The sequence below is a fragment of the Zea mays genome, chromosome 9, assembly GCF_902167145.1.
Source record: "Zea mays cultivar B73 chromosome 9, Zm-B73-REFERENCE-NAM-5.0, whole genome shotgun sequence".
Taxonomy (NCBI): Eukaryota; Viridiplantae; Streptophyta; class Magnoliopsida; order Poales; family Poaceae; genus Zea; species Zea mays.
This window is the reverse complement of record NC_050104.1, coordinates 157,877,721-157,899,200: the sequence shown is the minus strand read 5'-3', so window position 1 is coordinate 157,899,200 and position 21,480 is coordinate 157,877,721.

Below are 21,480 nucleotides of genomic sequence, written 5' to 3'. Positions count from 1 at the left end.
TCCACAACTTGGAGTCTCTCGCCCTTACACTTGAGATTCACAAAGAAATACGGAGTAAGGGAGGGAAGCAACACACACAAATCCCCAGCAATATGCGCACACACACGGCCAAGAATCGAGCTCAAAAGACTATCTCAAAGTTCTCACTAGAACGGAGCTCGAATCACTGCAAATGACAAATGAATACGCAAAGACTGAGTGTGGATGATCAAGAATGCTCTAAGGTTGCTTGGTGTGCTCCTCCATGCGCCTAGGGGTCCCTTTTATAGCCCCAAGGCAGCTAGGAGCCGTTGAGAGCAAATTTAGAAGGCCATCCTTGCCTTCTGTCGTCTGGCGCACCGGACAGTCCGGTGCACACCGGACACTGTCCGGTGCCAGATTTCTTTCCTTAAATGGCGAAGCCGACCGTTGGCAGATTTGGAGCCGTTGGCGCACCGGACATGTCCGGTGCACATCGGACAGTCCGGTGCCCCCTTCCGACCGTTGGCTTGGCCACGTGTCCCGCGCAGATCGCGCGGCCGACCGTTGGCTCGGCCGACCGATGGCTCACCGGACAGTCCGGTGCACACCGGACAGTCCAGTGAATTTTAGCCGTACGTCGTCGGCGAATTCCCGAGAGCGGCCACTTCGCTCGAGGCAGCCTGGCGCACCGGACACTGTCCGGTGCACCACCGGACAGTCCGGTGCCCCAGACCGAAACAGCCTTTTGGCTGTACACAGCCAACTCTTCTCGTTTCTTCTTCTTTCTGTTTCTGATACTTAGACAAGTATATTAGTACACAAAACCAATGTACTAAGACTTAGAAACATACCTTTTCTCTTGATTTGCACTTTGTCCATCCATGGGCATAGATTCACATTTAAGCACTTGTGTTGGCACTCAATCACCAAAATACTTAGAAATGGCCCAAGGGCACATTTCCCTTTCAATCTCCCCCTTTTTGGTGATTTATGCCAACACAACATAAAGCAACTAGAACTAGTGCAATATCACTTCAAATAAAAACTCAAATTTATTTTGATTCAATTTGGCATATATGGATCATCCTTTGCCACCACTTGGTTTGTTTTTGCAAATCAACCTCAAAATCCTATCTCTAAGTCAAATCCACTTGTAGAGACATCAAGAGAGGTTTTCCAAAGAAAATTGATTCAAGATTCCAAAAACTCCCCCTTTTTCCCATAATCAACACTTCTCCCCACAAGAGGCCAACTTTTGACAAAAGAGACAATGCAAGAGTTTTGACAAACCAAAAACTCTATCCTACTGTTTTCAAAGTTTCTCAAGTGGTAGCTGATCCATTTATTGCTTTGGCCTTTATTTTCTCCCCCTTTGGCATCAAGCACCAAAATGGGATCAATCTTGGCCCTTTAACCCCATTGCCTCACCAAAATCTTCAACTAAGAGCAAATAGGCAATAAGAGTATAAAGATGAACTTGGAAGAGTTACTCTTTTCATCGGAGTGCAGTGGAAGTCTTGCATGATCCACGTCCACCTTTTTCCCTTTCAATTATCCTTGGAGACTAAAACAACCAAACTCAAGTACATGGTTAGTCTCAAAGGGTCAAGTTGTAGCATAGCTCCCCCTAAATATGTGCATCACTTGCAAACAGGACTTGTGAGGTCCAGGGAGTGTTTGTACAACTTGAGCACCATAAGTAAGCAACGAAATGCATAAGGAACATGATCAAGGGCATAAACATATGTATGCTATAAATCAATCCAAGTTCTGCGAATCTAAGACATTTAGCTCACTACGCAACCTACAAAAGGTCTTCTCATCTAGAGGCTTGGTAAAGATATCGGCTAGCTGGTTCTCGGTGCTAACATGAAACACTTCGATATCTCCCTTTTTCTGGTGATCTCTCAAAAAGTGATGCCGGATGTCTATGTGCTTTGTGCGGCTGTGCTCAACAGGATTTTCCGCCATGCGGATAGCACTCTCATTATCACATAGGAGTGGGACTTTGCTCAGATTGTAGCCAAAGTCCTTGAGGGTTTGCCTCATCCAAAGTAGTTGTGCGCAACACTGTCCTGCGGCAACATACTCGGCCTCAGCGGTGGATAGAGCAACGGAGGTTTGTTTCTTAGAGTTCCACGACACCAGGGACCTTCCTAAGAATTGACACGTCCCTGATGTACTCTTCCTATCGACCTTACATCCAGCGTAGTCGGAATCTGAGTATCCAACCAAGTCAAAGGTAGACCCTTTTGGATACCAGAGCCCGAAGCAAGGCGTAGCAACCAAATATCTTAGAATTCGCTTCACCGCCACTAAGTGACACTCCTTAGGATTGGATTGAAATCTAGCACACATGCATACGCTAAGCATAATATCCGGTCTACTAGCACATAAATAAAGTAAAGACCCTATCATTGACCGGTATGCTTTTTGATCAACGGACTTACCTCCTTTGTTGAGGTCGGTGTGTCCGTCGGTTCCCATCGGTGTCTTTGCGGGCTTGGCGTCCTTCATCCCAAACCGCTTTAGCAGATCTTGCGTGTACTTCGTTTGGGAGATGAAGGTGCCGTCCTTGAGTTGCTTCACTTGGAACCCAAGGAAATAGTTCAACTCGCCCATCATTGACATCTCGAATTTCTGCGTCATCACCCTGCTAAACTCTTGACAATACTTTTGGTTAGTAGAACCAAATATTATGTCATCGACATAAATATGGCACACAAACAAATCACCATCACATGTCTTAGTAAAAAGAGTTGGATCGGCTTTCCCAACCTTGAAAGAATTAACAATTAGAAAGTCTCTAAGGCATTCATACCATGCTCTTGGGGCTTGCTTAAGTCCATAGAGCGCCTTAGATAGCTTACACACGTGGTCGGGGTACCGTTCATCCTCGAAGCCAGGGGGTTGCTCCACGTACACCTCCTCCTTGATTGGCCCGTTGAGGAAAGCGCTCTTCACATCCATTTGGTACAACCTGAAGGAATGGTGAGCGGCATATGCTAGCAAGATGCGAATTGACTCTAGCCTAGCCACAGGAGCAAACGTCTCCTCAAAGTCCAAACCTGCGACTTGGGCATAACCTTTTGCCACAAGTCTAGCCTTGTTCCTCGTCACCACCCCGTGCTTGTCCTGTTTGTTGCGGAACACCCACTTGGTTCCCACAACATTTTGCTTGGGACGAGGCACCAGTGTCCAAACTTCATTGCACTTGAAGTTGTTGAGTTCCTCCTGCATGGCTAACACCTAGTCCGGATCTAGCAAGGCCTCTTCTACCCTGAAAGGCTCAATGGAAGAGACAAAGGAGTAATGCTCACAAAAATTAACTAATCGAGATCGAGTAGTTACTCCCTTGCTAATATCACCCAGAATTTGGTCGACGGGATGATCCCTTTGAATCATCGCTCGAACTTGGGTTGGAGGTGCCGGTTGTGCTTCTTTCTCCATCACATGATCATCTTGTGCTCCCCCTTGACCACACTCCTCTTGATGAACTTGTTCATCGTTTTGAGTTGGGGGATGCATCATTGTTGAGGAAGAAGGTTGATCTTGCTCCAATTGTTCCTGTGGTCGCACATCACCAATCGCCATGGTGCGCATAGCGGTCGTTGGAACGTCTTCTTCATCTACATCATCAAGATCAACAACTTGCTCTCTTGGAGAGCCATTAGTCTCATCAAATACAACGTCGCTAGAGACTTCAACCAAACCCGATGATTTGTTGAAGACTCTATACGCCTTTGTATTTGAGTCATAACCTCCCTTCTACAGCTTTGGGAGCAAACTTAGAATTTCTACTCTTCTTTACTAGAATGTAGCACTTGCTCCCAAATACACGAAAGTAAGATACATTGGGTTTGTTACCGGTTAGTAGCTCATACGAAGTCTTCTTGAGGAGGCGATGAAGGTAGACCCTGTTGATGGCGTGGCAAGCCGTGTTCACGGCTTCCGACCAGAAACACTCGGGGGTCTTGAATTCTCCAAGCATCGTCCTCGCCATATCGATTAGCGTCCTGTTCTTCCTCTCTACCACACCATTTTGCTGTGGTGTGTAGGGAGCGGAGAACTCGTGCTTGATCCCTTCCTCCTCAAGGAACTCCTCCACTTGAAGGTTCTTGAACTCGGACCCGTTGTCGCTCCTTATCTTCTTCACCTTGAGCTCAAACTCATTTTGAGCTCTCATGAGGAAGCGCTTGAGGGTCCCTTGGGTTTCAGACTTATCCTGCAAAAAGAACACCCAAGTGAAGCGGGAAAAGTCATCAACAATAACTAGACCATACTTACTCCCTCCTATGCTTAGATAGGCGACAGGTCCGAAGAGGTCCATATGCAGCAGCTCCAGGGGTCTTGAAGTGGTCATCACATTCTTGCTGTGATGCGCTCCTCCCACTTGTTTACCTGCTTGACAAGCTGCACAAGGTCTATCCTTTTCGAATTGCACGTTAGTCAAACCTATCACGTGTTCTCCCTTTAGAAGCTTGTGAAGGTTCTTCATCCCCACATGTGCTAAGCGGCGATGCCACAGCCAGCCCATGCTAGTCTTAGCTATTAAGCATGCATCTAGACCGGCCTCTTCTTTTGCAAAATCAACTAAATAAAGTTTGTCGTCTAATACACCCTTAAAAGCTAGTGAACCATCACTTCTTCTAAAGACAAACACATCTATATTTGTAAATAGACAGTTGTACCCCATGTTGCATAATTGACTAACAGATAGCAAATTATATCCAAGAGACTCTACTAAAAACACATTAGATATGGAGTGCTCATTAGAAATTGCAATTTTACCTAACCCTTTTACCTTGCCTTGATTCCCATCACCGAATATAATTGAATCTTGGGAATCCTTATTCTTGACGTAGGAGGTGAACATCTTCTTCTCCCCCGTCATATGGTTTGTGCATCCGCTATCAATAATCCAGCTTGAACCCCCGGATGCATAAACCTGCAAGGCAAATTTAGGCTTGGGTCTTAGGTACCCAACTCATGTTGGGTCCTACAAGGTTAGTGCAAATATCCTTAGGGACCCAAATGCAAGTTTTGTCTCCCTTGCATTTTGCCCCTAACTTCCTAGCAATTATTTTCCTATCCTTTCTACAAATAGCAAAGGAAGCATTTAAAGCACAATAAATTGTAGAAGGTTCATTCACTACTTTCCTAGGAGCATGGATAATATTCTTTTTAGGCACATGATGAATAGCATTTCTCCTAGACATATTTCTACCATGCATATAGGAAGAACTAGAAGCAAACATGGCATGAGAGTCAAAATCATCATAAGCATTATGATTCCTATAAGCATTTCTAGTTTGTCTCCTATCATGATACATAAAAGCATGATTCCTTTTAGTACTACTTGCCATAGGGGCCTTCCCTTTCTCCTTGGCGGAGATGGGAGCCTTATGGCTTGTTAAGTTCTTGGCTTCCCTCTTGAAGCCAAGTCCATCCTTAATTGAGGGGTGTCTACCAATCGTGTAGGCATCCCTTGCAAATTTTAGCTTATCAAAATCATTCTTGCTAGTCTTAAGTTGAGCATTAAGACTAGCCAATTCATCATTAAGCTTGGAAACTGAAACTAGGTGTTCACTACACGCATCAATGTCAAAGTCTTTACACCTAGTACAAATTACAACATATTCTTCACAAGAATTAGATTTATTTGCCACTTCTAATTTAGCATTTAAATCATTGTTGACACCTTCTAAAGTAGAAATGGTGTTATGACAAGTAGATAATTCACCAGAGAGCATTTCATTCCTTTTAATTTCTAGAGCAAGAGAATTTTGTACACTAACAAATTTATCATGCTCCTCATATAAAAGATCTTCTTGTTTTTCTAGTAATCTATTCTTGTCATTCAAAGCATCAATCAACTCATTAATCTTATCTATCTTAGATCTATCTAAGCCCTTGAATAAGCATGAATAGTCTATGTCATCATCATCACTAGACTCATTATCACTAGAAGAAGCATAAGTGGAGTCTCGAGTACTCACCTTTTTCTCCCTTGCCATAAGGCATGTGTGACGCTCGTTTGGGAAGAGGGATGACTTGTTGAAGGCGGTGGCGGCGAGTCCTTCATTGTCGGAGTCGGAAGAGGAGCAGTCCGAGTCCCACTCCTTGCCTAGATGCGCCTCGCCCTTTGCCTTCTTATAGTTCTTCTTCTTCTCCCTCTTGTTCCCTTGATCCTGATCACTATCATTGTCGGGACAGTTAGCAATAAAATGACCAAGCTTACCACATTTGAAGCATGAGTGCTTCCCCTTTGTCTTGGTCTTGCTTGGTTGCCCCTTGCGGCCTTTTAGTGCCGTCTTGAATCTCTTGATGATGAGAGCCATCTCTTCATCATTAAGTCCGGCCGCCTCAATTTGTGCCACCTTGCTAGGTAGCATTTCCTTGCTTCTTGTTGCCTTGAGAGCAAGAGGTTGAGGCTCATTGATTGGACCGTTTAGAGCGTCGTCGACGTATCTCGCCTCCTTGATCATCATCCGCCCGCTTACGAATTTTCCGAGTACCTCCTCGGGCGTCATCATCGTGTACCTGGGATTCTCACGAATATTGTTTACGAGATGAGGATCAAGAACGGTAAAGGACCTTAGCATTAGGCGGACGACGTCGTGGTCCGTCCATCGTGTGCTTCCGTAGCTCCTTATTTTGTTGATAAGGGTCTTGAGCCGGTTGTAAGTTTGGGTTGGCTCCTCTCCCCTTATCATTGCGAATCGTCCAAGCTCGCCCTCCACCAACTCCATTTTAGTGAGCATGGTGATGTCGTTCCCTTCGTGAGAGATCTTGAGGGTGTCCCATATCTGCTTGGCGTTGTCCAGACCGCTCACCTTATTGTACTCTTCCCTGCACAAAGATGCTAATAGAACAGTAGTAGCTTGTGCATTTCTATGGATTTGTTCATTTATAAGCATAGGGCTATCCGAGCTATCAAATTTCATTCCATTCTCTACAATCTCCCACATGCTTGGATGGAGAGAGAATAAGTGACTACGCATTTTGTGACTCCAAAATCCGTAGTCTTCCCCATCGAAGTGTGGAGGTTTGCCAAGAGGAATGGAAAGCAAATGCGAATTCGAACTATGTGGAATACGAGAATAATCAAATGAAAAGTTCGAATTGACCGTCTTCCTGTAGTCGTTGTCGTCGTCCTTTTGGGAAGAAGTCGACTCATCGCTATCGTCGTAGTAGACGATCTCCATGATACGCCTTGTCTTCTTCTTCTTCCCATCTTTACGCTTGTGGCCCGACCCCGAGTTAGTAGGCTTGTCATCCTTCGGCTCGTTGACGAAGGACTCCTTCTCCTTGTCGTTGATCACGATTCCCTTCCCCTTAGGATCCATCTCTTCGGGCGATTAGTCCCTTCTTGAAGAGAACGGTTCTGATACCAATTGAGAGCACCTAGAGGGGGGTGAATAGGTGATCCTGGGAAACTTAAACTTATAGCCACAAAAACTTGTTAAGTGTTAGCACAATAATCGCCAAGTGGCTAGAGATGAGTCTCAACAGAACACAATACCACAAAAGATCAACACAGAGAAGACACAGTGGTTTATCCCGTGGTTCGGCCAAGTACAAAACTTGCCTACTCCACGTTGTGGCGTCCCAACGGACGAGAGTTGCACTCAACTCCTCTCAAGTGATCCAATGATCAACTTGAATACCACAGTGTTATGTTTTTCCTTTCAATATCCCGTTTTGCGAGGAATCTCCACAACTTGGAGTCTCTCGCCCTTACACTTGAGATTCACAAAGAAATACGGAGTAAGGGAGGGAAGCAACACACACAAATCCCCAGCAATATGCGCACACACACGGCCAAGAATCGAGCTCAAAAGACTATCTCAAAGTTCTCACTAGAACGGAGCTCGAATCACTGCAAATGACAAATGAATGCGCAAAGACTGAGTGTGGATGATCAAGAATGCTCTAAGGTTGCTTGGTGTGCTCCTCCATGCGCCTAGGGGTCCCTTTTATAGCCCCAAGGCAGCTAGGAGCCGTTGAGAGCAAATTTAGAAGGCCATCCTTGCCTTCTGTCGTCTGGCGCACCGGACAGTCCGGTGCACACCGGACACTGTCCGGTGCCAGATTTCTTTCCTTAAATGGCGAAGCCGACCGTTGGCAGATTTGGAGCCGTTGGCGCACCGGACATGTCTGGTGCACACCGGACAGTCCGGTGCCCCCTTCCGACCGTTGGCTTGGCCACGTGTCCCGCGCAGATCGCGCGGCCGACCGTTGGCTCGGCCGACCGATGGCTCACCGGACAGTCCGGTGCACACCGGACAGTCCGGTGAATTTTAGCCGTACGCCGTCGGCGAATTCCCGAGAGCGGCCACTTCGCTCGAGGCAGCCTGGCACACCGGACAGTCCGGTGCCCCAGACCGAAACAGCCTTTTGGCTGTACACAGCCAACTCTTCTCGTTTCTTCTTCTTTCTGTTTCTGATACTTAGACAAGTATATTAGTACACAAAACCAATGTACTAAGACTTAGAAACATACCTTTTCTCTTGATTTGCACTTTGTCCATCCATGGGCATAGATTCACATTTAAGCACTTGTGTTGGCACTCAATCACCAAAATACTTAGAAATGGCCCAAGGGCACATTTCCCTTTCACTCATTCAATACAAGAGCTAGTGCATTCTCTCCGAGACACAATTCAAAAGAATCAAAGCCTCTCCAAGTCCCAAATTCACTCCAAACACCTAGTGACTAGAGAGAGTGTTTTGTTCGTGTTCTTTAAGCTCTTGTTCTTGGATCGCTTTCTTCTTCCTCATTCTTGTTCTCTAAGTGACTTGTAATCTGAAAGGGAGTTAGGGTTACACCTAGTACCTAATTAATTTTGGTGGTTGAATTGCCCAACACAAATCTTTGTACTAACTAGTTTGCTCTAGTGTATAAGTTATTCAGGTGCAAAAGGTTCACACTTAGCCAATAAAAAGACCAAGTGTTGGATTCAACATAAGGGCAAAGGAGCAACCAAAGGCTCCTCTGGTCTGGCGCACCGGACTGTCCGGTGTGCCACCGGACAGTGTCCGGTGCGCCAGAGGACTTCAGCTCAAACTCGTCGCCCTCGGGAAATTTCCAGAGCCAGCGCGCTATAATTCACCGGACTATCCGGTGTACACCGGACAGTGTCCGGTGCTCATTTGAGACGCGGCTCAGGAACTCGCCAGTCTCGGGAATTCGCGAAGACTGCTCCGCTATAATTCACCGGACATGTCCGGTGTGCACCGGACTGTCCGGTGCAACCTCGGGGCAACGACTACTTCGCGCCAACGGTCACCTGCAGGCGCATTTAATGCGCGCCAGAAGCGCGCAGTCGTCAGGCACGCGGGAGCAGGCGCACCGGACATTCTACAGTACCTGTCCGGTGCGCCACCGGACATCAAGACGGGCCCAGAAGTTAGAACTCCAACGGTTGATCCAACAGCTATTTGGTGACGTGGCTGTCGCACTGGACATGTCCGGTGTGCACCGGACTGTCCGGTGCACCATACGACAGACAGCTCCACCAACGGTCATGTTTGGTGGTTGGGGCTATAAATACCCCAACCACCCCACCATTCATTGTATCCAAGTTTTCCAGCTTCCAACCACTATACAAGAGCTAGCATTCATTGCAAAGCACACCAAAAGAGATCAAATCCTCTCCCAACTTCATACAAAGCCCTAGTGACTAGAGAGAGTGATTTGTAGTGTTCATTTGAGCTCTTGCGCTTGGATCGCTTCTTTTTCTTTGACATTCTTTCTTGTGATCAAACACTCACTTGTAATTGAGGCAAGAGACACCAATCGTGTGGTGGTCCTTGCGGGAAGTTTGATTCCCAAGTGATTTGAGAAAGAGAAGCTCACTCGGTCCGAGGGACCGTTTGAGAGAGGGAAGGGTTGAAAGAGACCCGGCCTTTGTGGCCTCCTCAACGGGGAGTAGGTTTGAGAGAACCGAACCTCGGTAAAACAAATCCGCGTGTCTCACTTCATTATTCGCTTGCGATTTGTTTTGCGCCCTCTCTCGCGGACTCTATTATATTTCTAACGCTAACCCGACTTGTAGTAGTGATTATTTTTGAGATTTTCAGTTTCGCCCTATTCACCCCCCCTCTAGGCGACTTTCAATTGGTATCGGAGCTCGGTGCTTCATTAGAGCCTAACCGCTCGAAGTGATGACGGGAGATCACACCAAGAGGGAGATGGAGACCGGCGACAAGCCCACTACAAGCCAAGGGAGCACTTCATCGGAAGAGTCCCACACCAAGAGGAAGGAGAAGAAGAAGGTCTCCTCCAAAGGGAAGGAGAAAAGATCTTCTTCACACCACGAAGAGAAGAAGAAGGACTCCTCCAAAGGAAAGGAGAAAATATCTTCTTCACATCACAAAGAGAAGAAGGAAAAATCCTCTTCCCACAAGCCGCATCGGAGTGGGGACAAGAAGAAGAGGATGAGGAAGGTGGTCTAGTACGAGACCGATTCTTCATCGACATCCACCTCCGGCTCCGACGCGGCGTCCGTAACTTCTAAGCGCCAAGAGCGCAAGAAGTTTAGTAAGATCCCCTTACACTATCCCCGTACATCTAGACATACTCCATTACTTTCCGTTCCATTAGGCAAACCGCCAACTTTTGATGGCGAAGATTATGCTAGGTGGAGTGATTTAATGAAATTTCATCTAACCTCACTCCACAAAAGTATATGGAATGTTGTTGAGTTTGGAGCACATGTACCTTCTGTTGGGGATGAGGATTATGATACGGACGAAGTGGCCCAAATCGAGCACTTCAACTCCCAAGCCACAACCATTCTCCTCGCCTCTCTAAGCAAGGAGGAATACAACAAAGTGCAAGGGTTGAAGAATGCAAAGGAGATTTGGGACCTACTCAAAACCGCGCACGAGGGTGATGAACTCACCAAGATCACCAAGCGGGAAACGATCGAGGGGGAGCTCGGTCGCTTTCGTCTTCGCCAAGGGGAGGAGCCACAAGATATGTACAACCGGCTCAAAACCTTGGTGAACCAAGTGCGCAACCTCGGGAGCAAAAAGTGGGACGACCACGAGGTGGTTAAGGTTATTCTAAGAGCTCTCATTTTCCTTAACCCCACTCAAGTTCAATTAATTCGTGGTAATCCTAGATACCCACTAATGACACCCGAGGAAGTTATCGGGAATTTTGTGAGCTTTGAATGTATGATTAAAGGATCAAAGAAGATCAACGAGCTTGACGAACCCTCCACGTCCGAGGCGCAACCGGTGGCCTTCAAGGCGACGGAGGAGAAGAAGGAGGAGTCTACACCGAGTAGACAACCAATTGACGCCTCCAAGCTCGACAATGAGGAGATGGCTTTAATCATCAAAAGCTTTCGCCAAATCCTCAAGCAACGGAGGGGGAAGGACTACAAACCCCGCTCCAAGAAAGTGTGCTACAAATGTGGTAAGCCCGGTCATTTTATTGCAAAATGTCCTATGTCTAGTGACAGTGACAGGGGCAACGACAAGAAGGGAAAGAGGAGAGAAAAGAAGAAATACTACAAGAAGAAGGGCGACGATGCCCATGTTTGCCGGGAGTGGGACTCCGACGTGAGCTCCACCGACTCCTCCTCCGACGACGAGGACGCCGCCAACATCGCCGTCACCAAGGGACTCCTCTTCCCCAACGTCGGCCACAAGTGCCTCATGGCAAAGGACGACAAAAGGAAGAAGGTTAAATCTAACTCCTCCACTAAATATGAATCTTCTAGTGATGATAATGCTAGTGGTGAGGAAGATAATTTGCGCACCCTTTTTGCCAACCTTAACATGGAACAAAAGGAAAAATTAAATGAGCTAATTAGTGCCATCCATGAAAAGGATGATCTCTTGGACTCCCAAGAGGACTTCCTAATCAAGGAAAATAAGAAACATGTTAAGGTTAAAAATGCTTATGCTCTAGAGGTAGAAAAATGTAACAAATTATCTAATGAGCTAAGCACATGCCATGACACTATTGACAACCTTAGAAATGAAAATGCTAGATTAATTACTAAGGTTGATTCTCTTGTTTGTGATGCTTCAATTCCCAATCTTAGAAATGATAATGATGATTTGCTTGCTAAGATTAAGGAATTGAATGATTCTCTTGCTAGCCTTAAAATAGAAAATGAAAATTTGATTGCTAAGGCTAAGGATTTTGATGTTTGCAATACTACTATTTCTGACCTTAGAACTAAGAATGATATGTTGCATGCTAAGGTTGTAGAACTAAAATCTTGCAAACCCTCTACATCTAATGTTGAGCATGTTTCCATTTGTACTAGATGTAGAGATGTTGATATCAATGCTATTCATGATCACATGGCTTTAATTAAACAACAAAATGATCATATAGCATTATTAGATGCCAAAATTGCTGAGCATAACTTAGAAAATGAAAAGTTTAAATTTGCTAGAAGTATGCTCTATAATGGGAGACGCCCGGGCATCAAGGATGGCATTGGCTTCCGAAGGGGAGACAATGTCAAACTTAATGCCCTCCTAAAAACTTGTCTAACTTCGTTAAGGGCAAGGCTCCCATGCCTCAGGATAACGAGGGTTACATTTTGTACCCTGCCGGTTATCCCGAGAGCAAAATTAGGAGAATTCACTCTAGGAAGTCTCACTCTGGCCCTAATCATGCTTTTATGTATAAGGGTGAGACATCTAGTTCTAGGCAGCCAACCCGTGCCAAGTTGCCTAAGAAGAAAACTCCTAATGTATTAAATGATCATGCTATTTCATTCAAAACTTTTGATGCATCATATGTACTTACTAACAAATCTGGCAAGGTAGTTGCCAAGTTTGTTGGGGGCAAACACAAGGGCTCCAAGACTTGTGTTTGGGTACCCAAAGTTCTTGTTTCTAATGCCAAAGGACCCAAAACCGTTTGGGTACCTAAAATCAAGAACTAAAATTGTTTTGTAGGTTTATGCATCCGGGGGCTCAAGTTGGATACTCGATAGCGGGTGCACAAACCACATGACAGGGGAGAAGAAGATGTTCTCCTCATATGAGAAAAACCAAGATCCCCAACGGGCAATCACATTCGGGGATGGAAATCAAGGTTTGGTCAAAGGATTGGGTAAAATTACTATATCACCTGACCATACTATTTCCAATGTTTTTCTTGTAGATTCTTTAGATTACAATTTGCTTTCCGTATCCCAATTATGTCAAATGGGCTACAACTGTCTATTTACTGATGTAGATGTTACTGTCTTTAGAAGAAGTGATGATTCAATAGCATTTAAGGGAGTGTTAGAGGGTCAGCTATACTTGGTAGATTTTGATAGAGCTGAACTCGACACTTGCTTGGTTGCTAAGACTAACTTGGGTTGGCTCTGGCACCGCCGACTAGCCCATTTTGGAATGAAGAATCTTCATAAGCTCCTAAAGGGGGAACACATTTTAGGACTAACCAATGTTCATTTTGAGAAAGACAGGATTTGTAGCGCATGTCAAGCCGGGAAGCAAGTTGGCACTCATCATCCACACAAGAACATTATGACAAGTGACAGGCCACTAGAGCTCCTTCACATGGATCTATTCGGCCCGATCGCTTACATAAGCATCGGCGGGAGTAAGTACTGTCTAGTTATTGTGGATGATTATTCTCGCTTCACTTGGGTGTTCTTTTTGCAGGACAAATCTCATACCCAAGAGACCTCAAAGGGATTCTTGAGACGGGCTCAAAATGAGTTCGGATTAAGGATCAAGAAAATTAGAAGCGACAATGGGACGGAGTTCAAGAACTCTCAAATTGAAAGTTTCCTTGAGGAGGAGGGCATCAAGCATGAGTTCTCTTCTCCCTACACTCCACAACAAAATGGTGTAGTGGAGAGGAAGAATCGAACTCTATTGGACATGGCAAGAACCATGCTTGATGAGTACAAGACACTGGATCGGTTTTGGGCCGAGGCGGTCAACACCGCCTGCTACGCCATCAACCGGTTATATCTTCACCGAATCCTCAAGAAGACATCCTATGAACTCCTAACCGGTAAAAAGCCCAATATTTCATATTTTAGAGTTTTTGGTAGCAAATGCTTTATTCTTGTTAAAAGAGGTAGAAAATCCAAATTTGCTCCTAAAACTGTAGAAGGCTTTTTACTAGGATATGACTCAAACACAAGGGCATATAGAGTCTTTAACAAGTCCTCAGGACTTGTTGAAGTTTCTTGTGACGTTGTGTTTGATGAGACTAACGGCTCTCAAGAAGAGCAAGTTGATCTTGATGAGATAGGTGAAGAACAGACTCCATGCATAGCGCTAAGGAACATGTCCATTGGGGATGTGTGTCCTAAGGAATCCGAAGAGCCTCCACATGCACAAGATCAACCATCCTCCTCCATGCAAGCATCTCCACCAACTCAAATTGAGGATGAGGCTCAAGATGTTGAACAAGAAGATCAAGAAGATGAGCTACCTCAAAATGACGGCAACGATCAAGGGGGAGATGCAAATGATGAAGACAAGGAGGATGAAGAACCAAGGCCGCCACACCCAAGAGTCCACCAAGCAATCCAACGGGATCACCCCGTCGACACCATCCTCGGCGACATTAATAAGGGGGTAACTACTCGATCTCGGGTTGCACATTTTTGTGAGCATTACTCTTTTGTTTCCTCTATTGAGCCACACAGGGTAGAGGAAGCACTCCAAGATGCGGATTGGGTGATGGCGATGCAAGAGGAGCTCAACAATTTCACAAGGAACGAGGTATGGCATTTAGTTCCACGTCCTAACCAAAATGTTGTAGGAACCAAGTGGGTCTTCCGCAACAAACAAGACGAGCATGGTGTGGTGACAAGGAACAAAGCTCGACTCGTGGCCAAGGGGTATTCACAAGTCGAAGGTTTGGATTTTGGTGAAACCTATGCACCCGTAGCTAGGCTTGAATCAATTCGCATATTATTAGCCTATGCTACTTACCATGGCTTCAAGCTTTATCAAATGGACGTGAAGAGTGCCTTCCTCAATGGACCAATTAAGGAGGAGGTCTACGTTGAGCAACCTCCCGGCTTTGAAGATAGTGAGTACCCTAACCATGTCTATAGGCTCTCTAAGGCGCTTTATGGGCTCAAGCAAGCCCCAAGAGCATGGTATGAATGCCTTAGAGATTTCCTTATTGCAAATGGCTTCAAAGTTGGCAAAGCCGATCCTACTTTATTCACCAAAACACTTGATAATGATTTGTTTGTATGCCAAATTTATGTTGATGATATTATATTTGGGTCTACTAACAAATCTACATGTGAAGAATTTAGTAGGATCATGACACAGAAATTCGAGATGTCGATGATGGGGGAGTTAAAGTATTTTCTAGGATTTCAAGTCAAGCAACTCCAAGAGGGCACTTTCACTAGCCAAACGAAATACACTCAAGACATTCTAAGCAAGTTTGGAATGAAGGATGCCAAGTCCATCAAGACACCCATGGGAACAAATGGGCATCTCGACCACGACACGGGAGGTAAGTCCGTGGATCAAAAGGTATACCGGTCGATGATTGGTTCATTGCTTTATTTATGTGCATCTCGACCGGACATTATGCTTTCTGTTTGCATGTGTGCAAGATTCCAAGCCGACCCTAAGGAATCTCACCTTACGGCCGTAAAACGAATCTTGAGATATTTGGCTTATACTCCTAAGTTTGGGCTTTGGTACCCTCGGGGATCCACATTTGCTTTGATTGGTTATTCGGATGCCGACTGGGCGGGGTGTAAGATTAATAGAAAGAGCACATCGGGGACTTGCCAGTTCTTGGGAAGATCCTTGGTGTCTTGGGCTTCAAAGAAGCAAAATTCGGTCGCTCTTTCTACCGCCGAAGCCGAGTATATTGCCGCAGGTCATTGTTGCGCACAATTACTTTGGATGAGGCAAACCCTGCGGGACTATGGTTACAAATTAACCAAAGTTCCTCTTCTATGTGATAATGAGAGTGCAATCCGCATGGCGGATAATCCCGTTGAGCATAGCCGCACTAAACACATAGCCATTCGGTATCATTTTCTTAGGGATCACCAACAAAAAGGGGATATCGAGATTTCATACATTAACACTAAAGATCAATTAGTCGATATCTTTACCAAGCCACTTGATGAACAATCTTTTACCAGACTTAGGCATGAGCTTAATATTCTTGATTCTAGGAATTTTCTTTGCTAAACTTGCACACATAGCTCATAAGTATACCTTTGATCATGTCTCTTTTATATGCTATGACTAATGTGTTCTCAAAGTGTATTTCAAACCAAGTCATAGATATATTGAAAGGAAATTGGAGTCTTCGGCGAAGACAAAAGGCTTCCACTCCACTCTACTACTCATCCTTCGCCGTCACTCCGGGCAATCTCTCCAACTTTGGTATAATCTTCACTCATTTATTTTATGACCAAAGGAGGAGAAAGTATTTCGTCGGGCTCTAATGATTCCGTTTTTGGCGATTCATGCCAAAGGGGGAGAAAGTATGAGCCCAAAGCAAAAGGACCGCACCACCACCCTAATTTTAAAATATGATTTTCAAATTGGATGGAAAATTTCAAAATTGGTATCTCTTTGTGTTCTAAAGGGGGAGCAAGTAGTATTTTCAAAACTTGATATCTTAAAACCCTCTTGAACACTAAGAGGAGAATTTATTTGAGGGGAGTTTTGTTTAGTCAAAGGAAAAGCATTTAAAACAAGGGGAGAAAATTTCAAACTTGAAAATGCTTTGAAAAATCTTATTCATTTAATCTTTGACCATCTTGCAAAAGGATTTTGAAAAGAATTTACAAAAGGATTTGCAAAAACAAAACGTGTGGTGCAAATGTGGTCCAATATGTCAAAAACAAAGAAACAATCCATGCACATTATGTAAGTATTTATATTGGCTCAATTCCAAGCAACCTTTGCACTTACATTATGCAAACTAGTTCAATTATGCACTTTTATATTTGCTTTGGTTTGTGTTGGCATCAATCACCAAAAAGGGGGAGATTGAAAGGGAATTAGGGTTACACCTAGTACCTAATTAATTTTGGTGGTTGAATTGCCCAACACAAATCTTTGTACTAACTAGTTTGCTCTAGTGTATAAGTTATTCAGGTGCAAAAGGTTCACACTTAGCCAATAAAAAGACCAAGTGTTGGGTTCAACATAAGGGCAAAGGAGCAACCAAAGGCTCCTCTGGTCTGGCGCACCGGACTGTCCGGTGTGCCACCGGACAGTGTCCGGTGCGCCAGAGGACTTCAGCTCAAACTTGTCGCCCTCGGGAAATTTCCAGAGCCAGCGCGCTATAATTCACCGGACTGTCCGGTGTACACCGGACAGTGTCCGGTGCTCATTTGAGACGCGGCTTAGGAACTCGCCAGTCTCGGGAATTCGCGAAGACTGCTCCGCTATAATTCACCGGACATGTCCGGTGTGCACCGGACTGTCCGGTGCAACCTCGGGGCAACGGCTACTTCGCGCCAACGGTCACCTGCAGGCGCATTTAATGCGCGCCAGAAGCGCGCAGTCATCAGGCACGCGGGAGCAGGCGCACCGGACATTCTACAGTACCTGTCCGATGCGCCACCGGACATCAAGACGGGCCCAGAAGTCAGAACTCCAACGGTCGATCCAACGGCTATTTGGTGACGTGGCTGTCGCACCGAACATGTCCGGTGTGCACCGGACTGTCCGGTGCACCATACGACAGACAGCTCCACCAACGGTCATGTTTGGTGGTTGGGGCTATAAATACCCCAACCACCCCACCATTCATTGTATCCAAGTTTTCCAGCTTCCAACCACTATACAAGAGCTAGCATTCATTGCAAAGCACACCAAAAGAGATCAAATCCTCTCCCAACTTCATACAAAGCCCTAGTGACTAGAGAGAGTGATTTGTAGTGTTCATTTGAGCTCTTGCGCTTGGATCGCTTCTTTTTCTTTGACATTCTTTCTTGTGATCAAACACTCACTTGTAATTGAGGCAAGAGACACCAATCGTGTGGTGGTCCTTGCGGGAAGTTTGATTCCCAAGTGATTTGAGAAAGAGAAGCTCACTCGGTCCGAGGGACCGTTTGAGAGAGGGAAGGGTTGAAAGAGACCCGGCCTTTGTGGCCTCCTCAACGGGGAGTAGGTTTGAGAGAACCGAACCTCGGTAAAACAAATCTGCGTGTCTCACTTCATTATTCGCTTGCGATTTGTTTTGCGCCCTCTCTCGCGGACTCTATTATATTTCTAACGCTAACCCGACTTGTAGTTGTGATTATTTTTGAGATTTTCAGTTTCGCCCTATTCACCCCCCCTCTAGGCGACTTTCATAATCAAAGCAAGAGACACCAAGTGTGTGGTGATCCTTGCAGGGTCTAAGTGACCCGTTTGATTGAGAAAGCTCACTCGGTCTAGGTGACCGTTTGAGAGAGGGAAAGGGTTGAAAGAGACTCGGTCTTTGTGACCACCTCAACGGGGACTAGGTTATTTAGAACCGAACCTCGGTAAAATAAATCACCGTGTTCATCCGCTTTATTTCTTGGTTGATTTGTTTTCTCCCTCTTTCGGACTCGAATTCATTTCTAACGCTAACTCCGGCTTGTAGTGTGTGCTTAATTTTATAATTTTCAGATTCCGCCTATTCACCCCCTCTAGGCGACTTTCAGCTCGCCTACCTCTACGTTGTTGAGGAAGCAAATTAGCTTTAGAGTATCTTTCAACTCACTCTTCTCTAACTCACCACCAAGGTGATGGGTTGAGATTTCTACTAAGAGATCGGATAATTACAGACCTTCCCACGGCTCACCACAAGCACGGGAGCTCACCAGGTGACGCCTAGCCGTCTAGGAGGCTTCCCCCTCCAAGAGTAAAGAATGCACAGCGAATGTTGACAAAGCCCGACAAATGCCCATGGTTATCTTGCTCTAGATCTGCTCTGTAGCTCTTAATCACATAGTAATCACTCTCTAACACTTGATCAAACACTAATCAGACACTCTCACAAAGAGGAGTTAGAGAGGGCTCAAATATGGCTTGGGATATGTTGGGAGCAATCTAGGCACCAGCAGGACCCCTAGGGGCGTGGGAAGGGTATATATACACCCCGACTCAAAACTAGCTGTTGGGGACTCAAAACTAGCCATTCGGGGATGCACAGGTCCGACACTGCCGCTCGTACGCGCGACACCGCCACACTCCGGCAGTGCCAGGCCTCCGAGCAGCACTGCTGCTTCACAACCTGCTTTACGAAAAATACTATAACTTTTGATTTCGAACTTCGATTTCAGTGATCTTGAACTTTTCGGAAATCTTGTTTCGAGGGCTGTCCAACCCAGTGAAGAACAAGCCCAAATATCAGAAACTTAAAATGGTGTTATTTGAGTTTCTCTCGTGTTAGCACTCGGGGTTCGGTTAGTTTGAGCACTTGAGACTTGTCTATGATTCGTATTGTGTTCCCCTTGATAGTATGGCATACCTATACTCAAGATAAAGAGAATATAACCAATTTGATCACTTGGGTATTCAATGTCTTCATATGCCATTTCTTCTCAATATCACTTCATAAGAGGAATCATCTTTGTCTCATCTCTTCAAGCAAACATACGAACATGTGACTTGAACTATTTCACCATATATGAAACTCATGGCTTCAAGTCACTTCCACTAATGATTTGATCCTCAACATAATATAACTCCTCATAGCTTGACTAGTTTCTCGACTCAATGCAAGTACTCTCTTCTTCACCTTAGCCTTGACATCTCGGTCCTCAAGCCGTCGCTTGGTCTTCACCTTCGCTTAGTACCTCGAAGCTCTTTCCTTGCTATCTTCACCTTATCAAGCCATCGTGAAAGGGAAATGTGCCCTTGGGCCATTTCTAAGTGTTTTGGTGATTTAGTGTCCAATACAAGTGCCTAAGTGTCAAATGGTGGACAAAGTACAAATCAAGTATAAAGGTATGTTTCTCAGACTTAGTACATTGTTTTAGAGACTAATGTATTGTGTCTAAGTACTGGAAACAGGAGAAATCAAATTGGAAGAGAGATGGCTTTGTTCAGCCAAAGTCAGCTCTGTCTGGGTGCACCGGACTGTCCGGTGGTGCACCGGACAGTGTCCGGTGCCCCAGGCTGGCTCAGGCGAACTTGCTGCTCTGGGGAAGAAATTAACGGCGTACGACTATAATTCACTGGACTGTCCGGTGTGCACCGGACACTGTCCGGTGAGCCAACGGTCGCTGGGCCAACGGTCGGCCGCTTAATCCGGGCGCGACGCGTGGCCGAGCCAACGGCTAGATGGGGGCACCGGACTGTCCGGTGTTCACCGGACAGTGTCCGGTGCGCCAACGGCTCTAAGGCGCCAATGGTCGGCTTCGCCAAATAAGGAAAGAGATCCGCACCGGACAGTGTCCGGTGGTGCACCGGACTGTCCGGTGCGCCAGTCGACAGAAGGCAAGAAATGCCTTCCTGGAATGCACTCAACGACTCCTAGCTGCCTTGGGGCTATAAAAGGGACCCCTAGGCGCATGGAGGAGTACACCAAGCATTCTCAAAGCATTCCTAAGCACTAAGACATCGATTCCGCGCTTTTGATTCCTTGCGATAGCAATTAGAGCTCTAGTTGAGTTGTGAACTCATTGAGTCGTGTTGTGAGCTCTTGTTGCAACTTGTTTGCGTGGTGTTGCTGTGATTTCTTGTCTTGAGTGTGTTGCTCATCCCTCCCTTACTCCATGCTTCTTTGTGAATTTCAAGTGTAAGGGCGAGAGGCTCCAAAGTGTGGAGATTCCTCGCAAACGGGATATAGTAAAGCAAGCAAAACACCGTGGTATTCAAGTGGGTCTTTGGACCGCTTGAGAGGGGTTGATTGCAACCCTCGTCCGTTGGGACGCCACAACGTGGAGTAGGCAAGCGTTGGTCTTGGCCGAACCACGGGATAAACCACTGTGCCATCTCTGTGATTGATCTCTTGTGGTTATTGTGTTTTGTTGAGACTCCTCTCTAGCCAATTGACATTATTGTGCTAACGCCTAATCAAGTTTTTGTGGATTAAGTTTCAAGTTTCACAGGATCACCTATTCACCCCCCCTCTAGGTGCTCTCACATCGTCAAGTCATATCATATTGAGCATCTATTGAAAAATCATTTCAATATTGTGGTCCTTACTTGAATGCCATCTAGATATATGAATGTTACGGTCAATCAAGATTCAGTTTGATTCTTATAGGAACATATATGGACTAACATTAATTTGGTCAAGACAATTCATGATTTCTTATATCCTTTCCATTTTGGCTTGATACTTCCTATTATTCACTTCAATCTATATCTTCATATCTCTAGCTTGATCATATTAATGTATAGTGATTTCCAAGACTTTATCCACACAAGCAAACCATTGTAGAGACCATGTTATATCTATTGTCCACTGTATCCTTTGTCATTTGACCTTTGCTTGGCATTTCCTCACTTATGCACTCTTGATTCATTCTTTAATATAATATCATCAAGTTTGACTTCTTGTGAACTTTTGTATACTACTTATTACACAATATT